The 19,359-nt window shown below is 45.7% G+C and overlaps 1 protein-coding gene across 1 annotated transcript in view; it reads left to right on the top strand.

Moving 5' to 3' along the window:
- LOC128726640 (uncharacterized) overlaps positions 1–19,359 on the top strand; it is a 43,178-nt gene that overhangs the window by 11,634 nt on the left and 12,185 nt on the right. The gene's annotated exons all lie outside the window — the stretch shown is intronic.

Raw genomic sequence — 19,359 nt, 5'->3', positions numbered from 1 at the left:
ACAACAAATATATGTGTAAAGGTTCTACCATGATTTTTTATTGAATCAAAGAAGACTAAACATGTTTTCTGCATGTTCTAAACCAATTTTTCACAGGTTGTATGATGCTTTGGAGACACAACTCTATAAAGATGGATTGGCTCATTCGTCATTGTTTGGTTTTCACTCGTTTGCGGCAGCTAATGCAATTAATCATGCATGCAAATGTGATGTTTTAAAGAACCTTATGACACTCTCCAGCATTGATGACGGAATAGTTATTTATACATGTTAGTATGCTGCATTTTGGCGGCTTAGATTGAGGAAGTGAAATATATATTATTTTAGTCAAAATATCACTCAAACGCCTTATCGAGACATATGAGTTTTACTTCTGATCACTCTGTCAGCTTTCCAACTGGTGCTGTATGTTTATCATATGACTACACTTGTGCTAGGAGGGGAAAAACTAGTAGTATTCGGCGATCGATGCGCCAATATAAATCAACAGAAACTTTAAACCGACTCTTGCGGCCATCTTGCGGAGTTCATTGCCAAGGTCGCGAGCGGTGGCGGTTTTGATTGCGTATCATCCGTCCCAAAAGCGGTTTTGGCCAGTGGGAGGCTTGATGACCATATTTCTCGAGGTTGGGTGTTTTTTTTTCTCGTCTCACTGTCTCGCGGCCATACGAAACTAATTTCTAGGTGACACCGCGACCGTCTCTGATGTGATCAATATGTTCGATGTATCGATGGCGTTTCGCACCAGAAATGAATCTCAAGGATACCTGTTGTGTGGATTTTCAAGGTACTGGCATGGGATATTGCAATATTAATGCCGATTTGATCGATTTCAAATTTTGTGATTTTTTTTTGCGTTATACCTCAACGAAGCAAAAAAAAGGATTTTACGGTGTTTTCGGAAACATTTAGCTTAGGTATTTTGATTTAAAATTTATATAGCTTTTATACAGCGAATTAATGATATCACCAAAGGATTGAAAGGCACATTAGCATTTCGGTTGATATTCTTCAAACATTATTCTACCTCTCCGGATTGTTTGAACAAACTATCAGTAACCGTAAGTGGGAAACTGGAATGGAATTTTAATAAATATTCAACTTCAGTATAGAATCACCTATCTCATTCTAATGTTCGAAGAGCGTCATTTCGGTTGACTGATAGATGTAGATAATTAAAAGCTCATTTGCATGTTTTGAAAGGAAAGCAAATCCGCACCCCTTCGGTTTCGGTTCGATTTGAGGGAAGAGTTATGAACTCGCATAGTCCGAGTGTTGTTCCAAAAGCCCCAAACCATCTTCAGCGTCGATCAAAGCAACGTTTCGGTATTTTATATTCGTAGCAACGGGCGTTGGTGGAGGTATATTTGTTTAAGCGACATTTTTTGGTTCAATTTGAACCATCAAACAACGGACGTTTGCGAACCGTGGTTCTCCGGCCATTACTATTTCCGTGTCAATATGGCAGCGATGCGGGAATCCGTTTGTTGCGGTTGCTGTAAGCTGCCGAGTGATTGGTTGTCTTTGGTTGCTTGAACAACAACCACCGTCGGTGGGTATTGTCGCTGTCATGTGAAGAAATGGGCGGCCAAATATTTCAGGTGTTCGTTCGCTTGTTTGCCCGCACCCGGTGCTGTTCGCTGGGTGGACAACTGTGACCAGGCGAATGTAAATATAGCCGATATTGCTCCGTTGAATTTTGACGGTGTCGGTGGGCTTGCCAGTGATTTTGGGCGCGCCTCGAAGCGATGTGCAATCACGTTTGGAATGAGTTTGCTCATAATTTGGCCTCCAGAAGCGGTTGTTGATGGGCGGATTGTCATGCAAAATATGTACGAGTCAGTCGTTTGTTGGCCAACTGCGTGCCCTAAGGCTCTCAAATAGTTCAATTGTTTTAAATTATTGCTATGGTAAAAACTTGGAAAGCTGCTAAAAATGGTCATTGTTGGTGTAAAATATGGTAATATTGTATGAGTCTATAGGCATAATTGAGTTTTGACGTGTTTTAATTCCATTCTTTATCTGCCCAACATCCACGCGGAGAATCATAGCCGTACTGTCCTTGGGGGAATATGCACTAAATCACGAGTTTAAACTCTGGTGTGTCGCTCAATGCCAAACCATCCTCCGGTTCGTGCGTTTTGAGATCAGTTTGTGAAACAAAAAAAAAGAAGAAACGTCCTCTTTACGGGCGTACGTATAATTGACATACTCGCCCATCGAAAAGTCATCCGTCGGGGTGTTTCGTCGTGGTAAGCCGGTGATTTAAGATGGACAGGTCGCCTTCGCACCGACAGCTGCCTGATCGTCACGCGGCGAGGATCACCTTCAAAGGGTCATCCCGATGGGAATGCGTTTATTAGCATTCCACCTGTAAATCATATCTTCCGCAGGTTGGACAAGTTCCCCGACGTTGGTGGCGTGTCTGATTGCAAATGAGGTCCTTTCGGGACGCTGACATCATGGTCGGGGAGCGATGGACACATCATGCCGCAGAGGCGTTATTTATCCCACGCGACGAACTCGACGATCCATTTCGTGCTCCAGAAACACGACATAATATGTGCGGATGATGAAGTGTGAGGTGATAAATTGGAAATTTTACGACCCTCCCGTGGTGTGGTTGCGCTTGGTTTCGCTTCGTAGCCGGAAGTACGCGACTTAGCGTGAAAGCTTCTAGCTATCTCCTTGCACGCGACGCTACTTCAGAGTAGGAGATGATGGAAACGATGCCCAAACTGTGTCACGTTCTAGTTCCGGTGAAATTTCGTAGCCTTAATTTAGCCCTTCCACGAGCAGGCTGCTAGATGGGATGAGGGCGGCTATGTTGTTGGTTAGTTGTTGAGGTATTTTCGAGAAGAGCGGTTTTGTGGTTCTCCGTGCCACCGGGTGCAGGCTGTCTCGGAAATGTTGTTGAGGTTTTTCCAACGAAACCGAGTAAGAAGGGATTAGTGGGCCGCCGTATCGGATGTTCTGAACCGCACCATCCTGAAGGGTGCGCTTGGTTTGGGATGATTAGATCGAATCGATACTTCTTAGTGCTTTGCCCTCGGATCCGGGAGCCGTGAGGTTGAGATGGCTGAAATTTTATGAAGGAATTTTCCACGAAAGTAAATAAGTATTTCAAGCGGACTATGTAATAAGGAATTTTCTCGGCATGGTCCTGGAATCAGCTTGAGGGACCAAAAAAGAGCGGCTTGGTGTGTAATGACGATCTGAGACCGGTGTTCTTGGAGGTGAGATATGTTTGATAGTAGTGTCTCGAGCACTGACCGGGCAGTGACATTACGCAGTTAATTACGAATGTTTTCCCGAAGTAAATAATACCCTTAATGCGCTTACGACCAACATCACGCAATAATCGCGTATACTGCTATCTGATTTAATGTTTATTCACAAGATAACGAGCTCTGCCGTAACACTAGGCTTAGTTTGCGCTTGGTATGGTTTGTTGGTATATATCTTAGGCTTCTATAATCGGATTGTCATATTTTTAAGGGCATCATAAGAAATGATCCGCATTGAACGAGCCACTGCTGCTGCAGCACCCTTTGAACCTAGCAATATTGAGCTGTTCATGTAGCGACACCTGTAGCGCATAAGGTCATAATCAATTAGGGTTTCGGTGTCGCACGTGGATTATTGCTGGTTAAATTTCATGCTGAAATGGCACGAGAGTTCGGGTTTATGGCAGTTTTGTTTTCTTTTACGTTGCTGGGGAAAATATATCTCTCCGTGCTAAATGTCAGCGTAAGCTGTGCTGCAACATCATCTGAAAGTAAATCTGTTATGAGAGGTTTTTACCCACTAGTTTAAGCCATAGTTGGGGTTATTTTATGTAAAAGGATACTTCCAGAATAGGTTTTTGTGCCTTAATGGGGAAGGTTATGGTCATATGTTCAAGCAATATGAAATCATTATCCCTTTGATGATATTTAAAGCTATTTAATTTGTTTTACTTGAATACCTTTAATTGATGCTCGACGCAATCAATGTTCGGGTCACGTTTGTTGCGCGATAAATAAACGTTTAGTCTACGAAATTGCTTACAGGTGGAAAATCGTTCCATGATCGGCACTTTTTCGATGGCCATTTTCCACGACCCTGATGGATTTCGCGAAAACAACTCATTATAATTTGCTGTGGGTTTTCCCAGAAAAAAATCTCCCCGCACTCGTTTTGGGAGGCATAATTGGTTCGTTTCATTTTTGCACCATTTCATTTTGACACAAGGGAATGCCTGTGCCGTTAATTGATTGCAGTTTTATTTCATCATCGCTTGTGTATCGCTACTGAACCGTCGATCAAGATCTGCATCCGCGTTAAAAGGTGCATATTTTCTCCTTTCAACTTAGGTCTAGGTTCACGACTTCAGTACGTGCTGATTTGAAGCTGCATAGATGACTGTAATAGAACTTAGACCCACTGCAAGTGGAAGCATTGGTTAAGACCCAAACGAGAGGGCTCGACGAGTCGATCGTCGATGGGGAATAAAACCCGTTAGTACTCGCCCAAATTTGATCGAATTATACCGGGGGCCCGTCCGGAGCGTTGTCCGGTACCGTTGGTGCCAATTTGCTCCACACTCTGGCCACTTTTCAGTGAAGTCCTCGGAGCTCTCCGTGAGGAAACTCCCCACGGCGTTCGCTCTTACTATCGACGCCGCCCAAAGTCGAGTGAGGCCAGCCTCCGCCCATTAGCCTGCGATGGGGGCGCGAAACAACGAAATTACAAGTGCTATTTTAATTGCAACATGCCGGTTTGGCCGATGGAGAGCGGTGGCAGGGGAGGAAGCGGTGTGTGGCTGCTGACCCACTCCGGGGGCGCCTCTTTTCTCGTGGGCCGCCATTTCGGTGAACGATTGACCTGTGCCAAAAAACTCATTTCCAAGGTCTACCGCGTGTGTGTGTGTGTGGATGTGTCTGTGTGGATCCCCATTACGAGAAAGGGGGCTGGGTTGGGTGAAATATTTTCAATCAAACCCCCTTTCCGCGGTTGCACCCCACTCGTGGGGGTGGTTTTTTTTATTCACCGACGTTTTGGTTTTTTTTTTTCGAACCCCCATGCTTTTTGAGAGGGTGGTGATTCATGTGCACACACGTGCGTGTGAGTGAGACGCGCTAATTGTGAGGTTTGTGCTTACTTGAGCGGCTGCGGTGGGGTTCGATTGCAGAAGGCGGTAGTGAAATGGTGTAAATAATGCATCGAGCCACACTGCGGGCTACACTGCACCATCGTTATGCGATGAAGCACAATTATGAACGAACGGTGACGATGGCGAACAGACGAAAAAAAAACTCGCTCAAATCAAACAATGTCGGTACATGAAAAATGGTTGTTTGACGTAGATTCGTTTTATGCTGTTGTTTTTTTTGTTCAAGGTTTAGTTTGTTATCGGATTAATAAATCATATTTTTTTCATCTGGAGCGATTAACAAATGCTAACAAAAATCATAAAAAATCTCTCTTTGGCAGGGTTAGACTCCCTTGGGATGGAAAATACCTTACTTTCTTTGTGATAAACGCGAAGGGTCGGTTGTAAAGGGATTTTTACGGACAAATTCATGTTGCGTGGAAAACGGCCTCAACATAAGCTTTTGAAATTCAAAATTGAGTTTTATTTTACGTTGCACAACCATCAAAAGCTACAATCATATTTCTTAGTTGAAAGTGCTTTAATAATTAAACTTATGTTCAAATCAAAAACATGGAATAAAACAGTCAAATTTAGGTTGATTCCATTCTGATTACTCCATGGGAACCTCAGGAAAAAAAACGGATAAAACGCTTCGCACCATCATTGCTGTATAGTCACGTAGAAACAGTCCAACATCGTCAAACAACCACCCCCAGGGGGTGCTACTAACCCACGCCAAATCCGCATCGAAACGCAAATTGCACGTTGTGATTGGAATACACGCTCGAAAAACCTTGTCAAATTATCACTCACCTTCGGCTCATGCGTTGAGGGCCACATTCCCGGGTTTGGAAGCTCCGGGACACGCACGTCCGGGCATGTCCATCGCGAACTGAGCTCATAACGACCCTTACGAACCGCGAAACCCTGGGAATCGTCGCGATGATAGCAGGGCCCGTACTTAGCGATGTAAAATGGCCTCCCTTCCCATTTGGCCGCTGGGTGGAGAGAACCTCTTCGTACGTCGTGGAAAGTGGCCGACTCGACAGGGCAGTAAAAGCGGTGTTTCTGGCCGTTCGGAGGAAGAAACGAGAGAGCACTAGAGTGACGGTTAAGCTTCTTCGCTCCCGTGTGCGCACCCGAGTGGAGCTTAATTATGCTGATGCTTCCCTTCAGCTTGGATTCAGCTGGTAAGGTGGTTGGGCGGTTTTTCAAATCACCTGTTCGGCCGGTTCGGAGGTTCATGGTGCACCTTGTTTGGGGTGGTTGATGTTGACAACGTGAATGAAAGAAATAGATTAGTGAGTCGTCGCGGCCACGGAATGTAAAGGAAAAGCTGTGCCTATCAAGCTGTGAAGTGGCGTAGGCTTTATGGGCTCGTAAGCTGTTTGCGTACGTCTTCTTCAAACCGAAGTCCCGATTTATCGTTGTTAAATCACGTTCAAGATGCCAGCGTTGGTGGTGCCACTGAGATGGTGGGTGGGGATGATTCTTAAAACGCTCCTGACGGGTGGCGTTTAAATCTTTAAAATTGTACGCGCGCACGATTGCTGGTGACATTAAACGAGAAACATTTTGGTGTGTTAAACGACCATTAAGCCGGCCGTTCGTTCGACAAGGGTCGTGTTTTTTTTAAGCTGCTAATTTGGTAATCGTTTCTGAAGCTTCATTTGAATATGTTTCCCGCGGCGAGGGCTCAAACTTTGCTTCACGAAAGATGCACCCTGATCGGTCTGCGACCCACTTGAAGCCTCTTCGTGGGTACCTTCGCTAGATGGCCGTGGATTCGTAGTGCGCCTGAGGGCACATCCGACAGCCTCTCTTTTTTGACGTTGGCGTTATCGAACGGTGTTACCAATTAGCGGCCTCAGTGCGGTACGCCACGAAATTGAACTTCAACCCCAACGGAAACCCTTACTTCACCGGGGCGGTCGTTTTGTCCACGCCTCGTCATGCAATGGCGGGTTCATTCAGTGCCTCCTGATGGATGGGTTTGCTTTTTCTTTCCACCCGCTCGACGTAGCCTCGACGGTGACCTTCCTCGTCGGTAACACGCCCGCTTGTCGGTGGCCTTCGGATGTTGGGCGCTTGGCCTTTTGATGGGGCTTTAATTTTGTGATTTCTCATGCGGATATTATTCGTGCACGGTTGGAAGGTGCCGAGTGCGAACTAATGCGTTCAAATGAAGCTACAGTGGACGGATTACATGATGAAAATGACGCCTGTTTAATGCATCTATTTGATGATTGCTTCATTAGCTGCACTTTGACAATTATTTTCTATGAATTTATGTGTTTGTGTTTAATTTGAACATCATAATTCATGCCTGCTTTCTATTTCGATTCACTTGTTAACGTTAGTGACTCGTTTTAAAATGTTACTTTATTCGTGTTTTCACGCTGTTCTCTTTTCTTTCGTTTCGTTTTTCGCGGTTTTCCTAATTCTGTGGGAAAATAGATTTTTTTTTCAGTTTCGTATGATTTGTTTATATTTTTTCTCCACGAGAAATAATTAAGACACACTTGCTCAGCCATGCTCGACGCATGAGTATTATGACATTCAGGTCTGGCCAATGCAAAGTGAATTATTCCATCGCGATGGCTTCATAAATCGGCTCCTATCGGTGCCATATCACTACCGTTCGATTGGCGAATGACATCACTCCGACTCACGATCGCGTGTAATAACGTTTTCGTGTACGGGCACTTTTAGCCACCAACCGTATCTTCATGTTGCTCTCGCGACATCATCAGTGCCATGGTCGGAGTTTTATTATTTTTCAAGTGACCATCGTCGTCACGCCAGCACATAACGTCACGTTGCACTGACTTGCCGCGTGGTTGGCGCTTCGCGAAGAAAGGTCCAGTGCGAATGGGAAAAGCCACCTCTTGCGGCTTTGGTTCAGGGCAACGGACGGCACGTCTTGTAGCACGGTGGGTGAAGGAAGCAGCACAATTAAAGTGAGTGAAACGACGAAAAAAAAGGTGCACACGAACGCTTCTCTCCCGTGCATATCATCGAAACGCACAGAAATGCCTGCGTGAGACGCGAAACGTGCGGCAACCGTCGTGTACGTGCCCACCAAATGCACGATTTGCGAAAATGGACAAACGAGCGGAGCCGTGTTCGAAGGGCTTGGGAGGTTGCGGGAGGATGCACACCATCGGTAATAATAAACGGATGGCGCGGATGATGTTTTATTAATTCGGTCAAAGTCAAACAAACACGCGGTTCCCCAACGAAGCAGCACGTGGTGTAGAGTCGAATCGCGACGACGACGACGACAAACAATTTGGTGCCATCGCTTTGGGGACCACCTGTCGTACTCGTACGGGGACCTTGGGAAGGGTGGGAGAGTCCAGAGGGTGGAAAATTGCACGCGCGGAAAATGGACACTACTTGGGGCACCATTTGTCATCGGTTTGGCTCGTGGACGTTTCGTCGGAAGAGTGAGAAGGAAGTTTGGAAGCGCCGTCAAGTTTTATGGCACGATGTTGAGGTAGGTCAGAGAGCGTCTGCGGCTTCGAATGGCGGGGGTTAGCATAAGCCTACGGAGTGGTGTTTGTTTTACGTAATGGGCGATTGTTGAGAACATGGGAAATGTGGTGAGGGCGCAAACAAACGAGTGAGGAGAAAAAACAGCCGCTTTAGATTAATTTTAGAACGCCGTCCATGAAGGGGTTTAGTACCACTTTTTTGGGACAGTTATACAGCGCATTTAGAACAATAGTACATTGGTGAGTGTCGTATTTTATTCTGCATAAATTAAACTAGTCTTAAGGCTATTTAAAAATATTCAATCATTTTGGTTGAACACACGTCAAGTATGAAGAATGCAAATGTTAACCTTGTGCTAATGGATGTGACTGCTAATTTTACACAAATGGTTGTGGGTTTCAAACATATGAATCGTTTATGTGATAATCATTAGTGGACAATTTGATAGAAAGATCATAAAAAGATGCTAATGGTAACATGAACAATAATCTGATATACAGATGGAAGCAACATCCCGTTGGTTCACAACCTAAGCATTCCAATCAGCAGAAGCATCTTAACATAGAAGCCGCCAAAAAAAAGAGACGATCGACGAAAACACGCTAAACAAACAAAATTCCAATCGAAAATCCCTCTCCATGGAAGGATGCGCCGATCGAGTGTTCGCTCGATAGTGCGAAAGGTTAGCTGTTTTGTTACGATCACCTCTCCAGCGAGCCTTCCGATGAGAAACGCCACCGGGTCTCGCGATCTACCGGCGATCTATCTGAAAGGTCAGCTTTAGCTCCGCGAGAAGAGAACGGTGGTGAAATGGCGCAACCATTCAAATTTGTTCGTCTAACGCGTCTGCAAGGCGCCTCCTTTGGCTGTCTGGGCGGCCATTTCACTGGTCTGGGCGACGGAGGCTGTTTGGGTTTGTTATTATTTTTTCCGATACTGTTTTTTTTTCGTCTCCATTTGGAGGTCGTCGCTACGGACGAACTCCGCCATTTGCCGTGGCCACGGTGTGGCTCGTGGGAGCCGGTTCAGAGTCACGAATCTAACCCTCTCCTGGCTGGCCGCGTAATAGCGGGTCGAGCCTTCGCCAACTCGCCTCGCGGTGGGCCTCACGGTCAGCTGTTTAACGGTAGCGTGAAATTTAATTAGAGATTAGAGGCTGACTGAGCGTTTGGGGAGCCCGAGAGAGGCACCGTAGAGGTGAACAAGTGGCGCGCCAAAAGCCAAATCTTTTGTCTCGTTAGGGCCGGGCCGGGTTTTTCGGTTGCATTTTAATTGGGCACCAGAAGGAGACGGCCCTCGGCGAGACCCGTTGGTGTTATTGTTTCAGTTTTTTGTTTTGTGAGCCATTCGAGCGTTTTGTTTTCTTGTCTTTTTTGTTGATCGTTTTTTTTTGTGGTCAAACGGTAACCGGTCCAATGCCATGTGCTGGATGAGTTATGGATCAAGTATACGTTTTTCTAGGTTCAATGGCGCGATCGGTTGTAAGTTGGGTTGGGTTTGGATGTCAAGTTTAAGTCAAAATTTTAAAACAGTCGAAAGGGTTAATGTTGCTGATCAGCTAATAAATAACGGGATTTATTGTCACACGATTTTTTGTATTATTTCTCTCATTCCAATTTGCCTCACGCTTTTCCGAGGTTCATTGCTAGCTGCTGGACAAACCTTCAAAAAGATGCATTCCTTTAGGCGGGATTCGGATGCAACGATTTGAAATATTTACCACGACCTCAGAATTTGTCTCATTGACATGAACGACGGCATTCATATCACCTTCTCTCTTTCTCGAACGTATTCCCGCTCGAAAAACTCGGTTGGTTGGTTTTTCAGCACGCTCAGATCGTGCCGGTGCAGCGGTGAGTTATGCAACCGGTTCGATCAGCTGCGACGCTGCGGCCATTGGGCCCAAAATTTACGATCGCGATCGTGGCAAGGTTAAGGTAAATCTCACCTACCGACCGTGTTGCCGCAACCGATGGAATGAAACTTAATCAATGTGTCAAACATTTGATGGACAGTGTCTGAAGATCGTCTCCCGCCATCACGAGACGGGCGTATTATATTCTATTTTTAACAGCCCAGCCTTTCTGTCGGTGGGCAACCAACATAGCGGGCTAATGAATGTGCATCATTTCGTGATTGAATTAATTTTAACTGGCTATCAAACAGCTTCCGCCGCGGGCCTTCTTTTGAAGAGCCATTCTGTTATATCACTACGCACGTGATCTGGAGGATCGCGGCCCACGACCTGTTTCGGAGTCAGCAGAAGTAAAGACAAGCCAAGAAACATGAAATCATCGCTTTTGGTGCCGCTCACGTAACATTTGTTGCTCCCTTTTTGTCTCCAAATGAAGGGGGAAGTTTAAAAAAAAAAAATGAACATCAAACCGGAGCATCAAACAACTGGCGCAGTACTTAGCCCTTTTTAGTGTGGGACCCCATCCACGAGCGTTTGTCAATATGCATATTTCGGTGACTGCCAAAGAGCCACAATTTTGCCTGGAACCGAGTGGCACCGACATTGGATGAGTTTTGCTCTGGAGACTCTTCGCCAGAAAAATGAAGAGAAAAGATCGAAAATCATATGGCGATGGCGTCACGCAAAATTTTCAGAGCGCAACGAAACGCCAGGTAACCTCTTTCTTTTCGGTTTGGTGAAAATTTCGGAAAGTTTTGTAGCCAGCTGCGTTGGTTCGGGATGGGTCCCGGGTGCGCTTCGGAGTTGACTGGCAGGTTGTGGTGGAAAGCGCATGTGCGTGTGGAAGGGATATAATTTTCTCGCTGGCTGGGAAAACAACTTGCCAACAGCTTGCAACGTTGCATGCAGATTTGACGTTGAAACTAAATGAGGCTCCTTTGTTCGGTGCAGGAGCTTTGCATGCGAATATCTGTCTTCTAAAAAAGATCGATTCTTGCCAGCTGCAGTGTTGGAAAATATGTCAAAGCAGATGATTGTTCGAATGAAGAAAACTCTTGAAGTTAGTAGATTACCAAGCTTTTGAAAGCTCTTTTGCTTCTTGAGTTTTAAATACGCACATTAGGTATTTTATTATCTATTAATATCTCTATTAAAGTTCATCGTCGTTGCTTGGATCATTGTCATCATAAAGTCTGCTTTTATATATTACGTTTTGGCTGGTGAATATCATTACAAAACTCTATCCGATAAAAATACACCTTTGTGTTTGGTTTTGTTGAGCAGCGCTTGGGTATGTTTCATTCGCTAAAAGTGGAACGAATTTTATGTTCGAACTAATCCACTTTTGACGATTTTGTGATTGCTTTCCACCGTGACCAGCTGCTCCGCACATCGCGCTCCGCGTCCTGAAAAGCGATCGAATTTGTTTGTTTACAAACGAGCTTTAACGCGCCATTGTTGGCGATTTGACAGGCCCCATTAATTAGGAGCCTTTAAGCGATAATCCTTTCACGTCGCTTTCATACGTGCGCATGTTTTGCTCACACCGTATCACCCAGTTTTGTGTGTGTGTTTTTTTGTATGTGGTGCCCTGGACCCCTTTTTACGTTCGCATTTTGGGATGCGGTTTTTGGTTGCGGTTTTTCGCCGGTGATAGCATGGCGGCAACTTCGTCGGGACACAACTTTCGCGGTCGCTCCGGTTGGCGGCATTCGGTTATGTAATGCTGCCCAGGATGGATGCTTGGTGACGGTTTTATTGCCACCCTTATGCGCTGGTTCCATGCGTGGAAGAAAGGGGCCAGGCTCTTTCGGATCATTCTTACGCTGGCAAAGTCCTGCCGGTGAAAGATGTTTGCACTAGCGCAATGGCGAACTCGATGGTTTTGCTGCTCGCGTATGTGGGCTAACTGCTTTTGCCGAATGGGACTTTGGATTGTCGCGTGGTATCGAGAAGCAATAACAAGGGGAAAATATGATCAATTATGGTCGATTTTGGTAGCTGTCTGATGATGTGGCTGATAGGGCACGAAAGGCAAAGCCGTGGGGCGTAGGTTGGGTTTATTTTTCGCATTGCCGATCCCTTTTAAATTGGTTTAAAAATTGTATCGATTTTTATTATGCAAGTGAGCGAGCGTGCGAAGTTTTTCCACACCGATTTGTGACATAAATATTCGGCTTTGCTGAATGATTAAAGTGCTGCTAAAGCTTAAATGGGAACCATTCGTACGTTATGAATATTTACAGGCATAATTCTGTAGAAGTGATTTTTACTGAAACAGAATGAAAAGCTGAACTCCATTCATGAAGCAAAGTTCCTATTGCTTGCGCTTAAAGGTTTCCTAATCATTAAATATAGTTTATAATAGCTGCTTCGGGCAGTTCGAGCTTACTTGAAACGGTGCATAAGTTCTTTTACCCTGGTTTCGTAGCGCTTGGAGCCCTCGAAACGACATCGCAGTGTCCCAATACTAATCAGATAACGATTGCAGTGTCGATGGCCGAACCCGGGCGAACCATTTCGTAACGATCCTGCATGGTGTTGGCCACTCCGGACCACCCATACGCCACCCTTAATGGAGGGCACCGTTAACTCGCCCCGAAACTAAGGGCGACTCTTTGCTCGACACTTTGCCCAGTCCGTGGGAAATGTGGGCTGCATTTACCTCACCGCCAGGCAGTGTTGGTGTGTTTTCACGCCACTCTTACTCGGTGTGCTTTTCCGCTTGGGAAGCGGGTTGATGCTGCAATGGCGGCATATTTTGCATTGTTTCGCGAAGTTTTCCCAGCAATCCGGGTGGGCTTAAGGTGCTTACTGGAGGGCGAGAGAAAACAAATCGGAACGAAATTCCGAAAGAAACGGAACACCACCACCAGTGGTGCAAGAGCGGAAAAGGAGAGTGTTAGTGTTTTTTTTTCCAGCACCGTTGTGGTGTTTTTCTTTCGGTGATTCATTTTTCCCAAGCCACCCCTCACGAGTGGAAATCATTTCCAAATTTGACGTCTTCCTCTCGGAGGAGGCGCTCAACACCCGCTGGCACAACGTGATAAGGGGAACAAAATGTAACGGAAGTGCATTGAAATGCAGCAGAGCCGGTAATTACGATGACCCTGGGTGCTTCTTTTCGCGGCTTGATTTAAATGGAAAAGGTATACCATTCTTCTTCCAGTCGGAATTGGGTGTGCATTTCGTGTTCGGGTAGCTTTGCCTTTCCCACGGCCCTTCTTCGATGATTCGTGGCCGGTTTCCTTGACGACGTGCAACCCTTGTGGCAGTGTGGAATGGAAAAGCGTTCGGCGTGTTGGTAATTATTACTTTCGAGGCGCCTGCTTTGCTGCCCGAACTGAACCGAGAGGTGGTTTGGTTTGATGAAAATTAATAAAATTTCCGCGGTCCCACTTCGGGAGCCTGTTTCTGAGCGTCGTTCGTCGGGCGGTGTCGACTTTTACTATCGATCGTTCAATGTGATGTAATTTTTAGTGTTCATTGTGTTATCGCCGCCTGTAACGGAAGGGAACATAATGCTTATAATCCGTTGCTATTTGTTTCCTGTTTTGGGGAATGATTTTGTCCCATCACTTGGCTTTTTTGGTGTGGGTCGGGATGAGCGGATGGTTTGTTTTCAATGATTATGCTGCGCTTGTTATGCTTATAATAAATGTGTTGGATTAATTTTTGAATGGGCTTTTCGTCGGCTTGGGGTAATGTAATAAATTACGCATCTATTCGTAGCTGCAGTGCCTTTTTAATTCCCCTAGCGTGTGCAATAACAGCTATTGTGATTCTTTTTTATGCTGATAAATTGAGCTGAGCTGTAATTTTCTTACTACTCAGGGATTTAAATATCAACTAATAATCAACTAAAAATAAAATAATAGTGTAGAGTGTCCGGCTGGTTTTCATGAGCATGTTGTTTCTAATTACCAGTTTAATCTATGCAAATCATCGATTAACGGTGTCTAGGATGCACTCACCATAATTACTCCTCCAATGGTGTTTCCGCCGTTGAAAGTGAAAGTTATTAGGAGAAAACATGGTAAATCATATCAGTAATGTCTCTATGTTGCTTCGATACTACCAATTGATTTTAAATATGGTTCAATCATGAGCTAAACATCAAGAGGATGCGTCTCGTACTCCACCGTGGACGAGATTTACCCTTCGTCCTAGTGCATGATTATGCAAAAAAAACTGCACATCATTACGTGAATGAGCTGCATCTCTACTTAACATAGTTCATCTTACAAGCACGACCAATAAGCCGGGTGGATGCCTATACCGCCACTTTCTATCGGAAGAACCGACGCCAACGAGCCCAACGGGCGATGACGTTTTGGCTACCATTCGCGTCTTCGGATGCACTTTTCGTGCCCTGAACCTCAGCACCGCGTGTGGGATGAACCTTTTTGTTGTTGCTGCTACGTGTGTTGTAGGCTACGGTCTGGCAAGTTGGGACCCGCAAGTTGCTCTCTGTTGCGCAATGGCTTTGTCGCTGGCGGTCGGAGTTAAGGTGCATTTTTCGCGATTGCATAAAGGTGGCTGGTGGTTGCAGCTTGCAACCTGCATTTCGTTGGGGGTTTCCCAGGGGACACGAAATGTCGTGCCCGAATGTCGGTAATCGATGATTTTGATCCTTTTGTTTCATGTTAATCATGATGCTCAGCCGTGCACTAACGGAGTGCGGTGTTTAGGTCCTGTTTTTTATGTGAGTCCTGTAAAGCATCCTTAAGCGGGAATATTTTCATGTAAATCCAGATAAAGCCTTGTTTGCATACGCTTGGCGCGATCATATGATGGATGAATATTTTAACGTTATACTTTAAAACTTTTGTTTAGAGTTCCGTAACACTTTACAGTATTGGGTCGTTTATTTATTAAGCATGGATTTTATAAATGTGATGGAACGATTGCGGTGATTTAGGATCGTCTGAATAGTGACAAATTATTACCGTTACCACACGAAAAACGGTGGCTAATAAATAAAAACGGTCCAAACAATGTAGCAAAGAGGTAGCTTATCACTGTCCCAACCCGTGCCTGGAGCAAATCGACAACATTTGCCATTACATTCAACTTCTGTCGCTTGCCCGTTTTCACAGCTCGTCACCCACCGTTGCTCACCGGATGGAAATGGTACGAACCACTCTTGGCCCACCCGAAAAGCGATTTCCATGCACCAAAGAAAATGCATTTCCTACGCTCCGGAACCACGGAACCGGCGGTGTGCACCCGTGAGGAACAAAGTGCCCAGCTAATGCGCAACAGTTAGCGTCTGTGGTGCACACGACTCATAATCGGAAGCCACCCACCAGCAAGGTGGAAAAGCTTCACCCTTGTGGGGTGGTTTGCATTTTTTTTGCTCTTGTTGTTGAACGTTTAATGCCGCTGAAGTGGGGCGATGCGTGAGCATAAATCGATTCGCATTCACGTTCGATAAGCGAACCTTCGCCTTGGCATCGAGGCGAACCTCAACGGCGGCAAGGGATGTGCGATTCCGTGTGGGGGTCGCCGTTTTCTGGCCGGTTTTGATTGTTTTGCGCGTCCATTGTTGTTACCGCGTGGCGGAGGTTACATTGGCGCCGGAAAGCACGTGGATGCGCATCAAGAAAGCACCACAGCGCTCCGGTGTGTTGGTGAGCATTTTTCAAAGCCACAACCAATCCGACGTGGTGTTCGCCTTCGCGGCCTTCGGTGGATTAAAAATGAAAACCTTGCATTGTGCACGACCATCGTGCCCGACCGAAAACGGGCCGTAAAGCCGGGCCGTTTTGATAATGGGAGGATGGAGCGTTAGATTAGCGTGCGCCAATCGGACCGGCATCGCATCGGTGGTGATCGAGGTGGGATGCGAAGTGGAAAATGTTTGAAAAAGGGCACCCGTTGATAGAACAACACACACCAAATCCGGCTTCGCGGGGGCTTTGGGGTGGCCGCATGCATGAAGGCATAATAATAAGGTAAGCTGGGCGCTCTCGGGTTGGGTGGTTCATGATCAATGCATCACGCTTCAAGCTTCAAGTGTTTGTGATTTTGAAAATGATTAGTAGCTTTCATCGCGGTTCCCTTTTTGAGCGCCCTTGCTGGTGTCCCAAGGCGAAACCGATCGGTGGAATAGTTGGCTCGAATTGACGGTGAAAAATTGTTTGAGCGACGAGCGGATCATCGATTTATGTCGGAGACAGACTGCATAGTCTGGATTCTTTACTTCGATACATTATGGGTTTTGTGTAAGGCTGCAGACAAAGTTTTTAGCTATATATTCTAGAGAAGAAAATTTCTTGATATTTTGTTTTCTCGTTGAAATTATTCGGTCTACTATTCTCTTCATGGTCACAATATACATTTCTTATAGACTTCTAAGAGCCAAAAAAAAAGGTACTCTCAAAAGTTCGCAACCAATAACCTCTTCCAGCTTCCGACAAGGCTTCAAAACAGCTAAGGAGAAAAAAATCCTTTCGTTAAAAAATAACCACAAAACCCCCTTAATCCGATAGGGAATAGATTTAATTAAAAACCACGAAACCAACCGCCTGGCCCGGGACGGCTGGTCAACTGGTGAAACGGACGCTGTGCGATACTTATTTTCCCAAGCGCATGGCCAACGTGAAGGTTTCCGATTTCAACCGAGATCAAGGAAATGACGGAAACGATGTGGCAACCGTGGACGAGAGAGATACCTGCAAAAAGAATCGACCCAGGATGATGGCTTCTGGGGAGGTGATGTCTGAGACAGATTTACCGAACGACCAGCGAGTGCTGATGTGAAAGGAGCTGCAGAAAAACAAACACCGTAGGCTACTGACTTACGTTGCCAAGGCGACAAGGCGATTCATTACCAGCGATGCGTTTTGGTGATGGGGTATTTTTTCTTCCTTTCGCCCTGATTTCGGCCCAAATGATTTGGTTTGATCTTGGTCATGGAATGAAATTATGAGGGTGACATTGGGCAGAATAGAGATGAAAAAATTACCTCAAATAAATTGACGTGCTGGGGATTGTTTGGCATCAAGAATGATGGATTATTCTCAAACAAAAAATTAAGAGGATGCTCATTATCCTTGAGGATGATTTTTGCAATTTGGGGCAAATTATTTCCATTTGATTATTGTTTGATAAAAGGTGTCGCTTTGTTTGTAAAGGAGCAAGCTACGGATGAGATAATCAATTAAATTATGTCATAGTCGCTTTTGCGAACACCCATCAGGAGTAAATAGATCTACTGTAGCATGATCGAGCGTGTTGCATTTGTCACTGTCCAAGCATGCACTGTTCGATGAAAACGACCATGATCGAACAACTCTCCAGTCTTCAGCACCGGAATGGGGAACGTTTTCTGTCCTGTTCACCTCCTGAGAAGCACCTCGATGCCATCGTTCCGAAGAAGGTCACCCGTCTGAGAGTGGACGTAATGTCTGCACTGTTCGCGACGGCGAAAGCATATTACGATCGCATCAAAAGATGACAACCCCACCGTTCCAGGGCGAAACGCACAAAGAAGGACATCACGACCGTTGCGAAGGCGGACCGTTGCGCAATGTTTTGCGCTTTGCCGATCGTGGCCGGTGTGGCGACCCCATAACCCGTGCCCAGGGGCATTTCCGTGGAACGGAACAAAAAACGCGAGCGAAATTCCACCCTCGAACATATACACTTTCACTTTTCCACCCCCGGGGTGGGCTGAAAGGAAGTCGACCGCAATGCGCAAACCACGACACTGGGACACCGGGAATGGCCCGGCATGCGAACATTCCTGATGGCGGTGAGATGCTGCGGCTTAAATGACATCATTTGGTGATTCCTGTGTCGATGCGAGACGGCGTCGAACGATGGCGCCTCTGCCCTGCGACACACCGTCTCAGGAAAAGGTCCTCGAGGGCAAGGTTTGTTGGTTTTTGTCGGGTTTCCTCCTAAAAAGGTACCGCCAGGCACGCACGCCAGCATGTGTATGTGTTGTTGGTAATTTGCGAACCGCGATGAGTCAATCATTAGAGCGCATCAATCATCACACCACCGTCACCGTCGGGTGTGAAGGACTCTCCTGTGGCCAGCATGGCGTCGATTCGGGTGATGTACAGTGCGTTGATGGGGTCGCGATCGATCACGGTGCAGTATAGGGGCTGCCTAATTCATGTGATTAAACACCGCATCTCGGTCGCGCGATCATCAATGGTGGCACAAGCTCGTGTTAGTGTGCGGAAAATTTAAGGCGAGCTTTGTCGCAATGCCACGCGTTGGAAAAACGATGTACAGCTGGCGATGAGCAGCAAAGATCGGCAAACAGCGAGGCGTTTACGTTTTGGGTGTAAAAGTAATTGCATTAGGCGTGCATTAACGCTCGTTCCATTGGACAATGCTGCAATTAATCGGGTGCAGGTCCGCCGTAGCGCTTTCAATGACGCTATTTGTCATTCTGCCGTGCGAGTAATCATAATCAATTTCGAGGGCTTCGAAAAGGGTAAGTTTAATGGAAAAATTGCAACAAAATGATTGCCGTTTTTATGGTTGGAAAAATTGCTCATGATTGATAAATTACGGGGTAGCACACAAAACTAATAATTTCAGACGTTTTCGGTTTAATTTCACTTGCAAAAGAATTTGTGTCCTTTGGGCCTAATTTGCAACTCGTTCTGGTGTGATTCTTGGAAACCCTCAAAGTTTTAACATTGGAAAAACATGCATAAAATGTATTAAAATATCATGTATTAAATTTCAAGCAGTCTGCAAACTACACTCCTTGTCTCAGTTATTTAAGCTTACTAGGTGACTCGTATCGATCGGGGTTGCAATTTTCCAGAATGCCATTCCTACC

Source organism: Anopheles nili, chromosome 3 (assembly GCF_943737925.1).
Source record: "Anopheles nili chromosome 3, idAnoNiliSN_F5_01, whole genome shotgun sequence".
NCBI classification, from domain to species: domain Eukaryota; kingdom Metazoa; phylum Arthropoda; class Insecta; order Diptera; family Culicidae; genus Anopheles; species Anopheles nili.
Note: the sequence above shows the minus strand (reverse complement) of the source record. Positions and strands in the feature narration are given on the sequence as shown.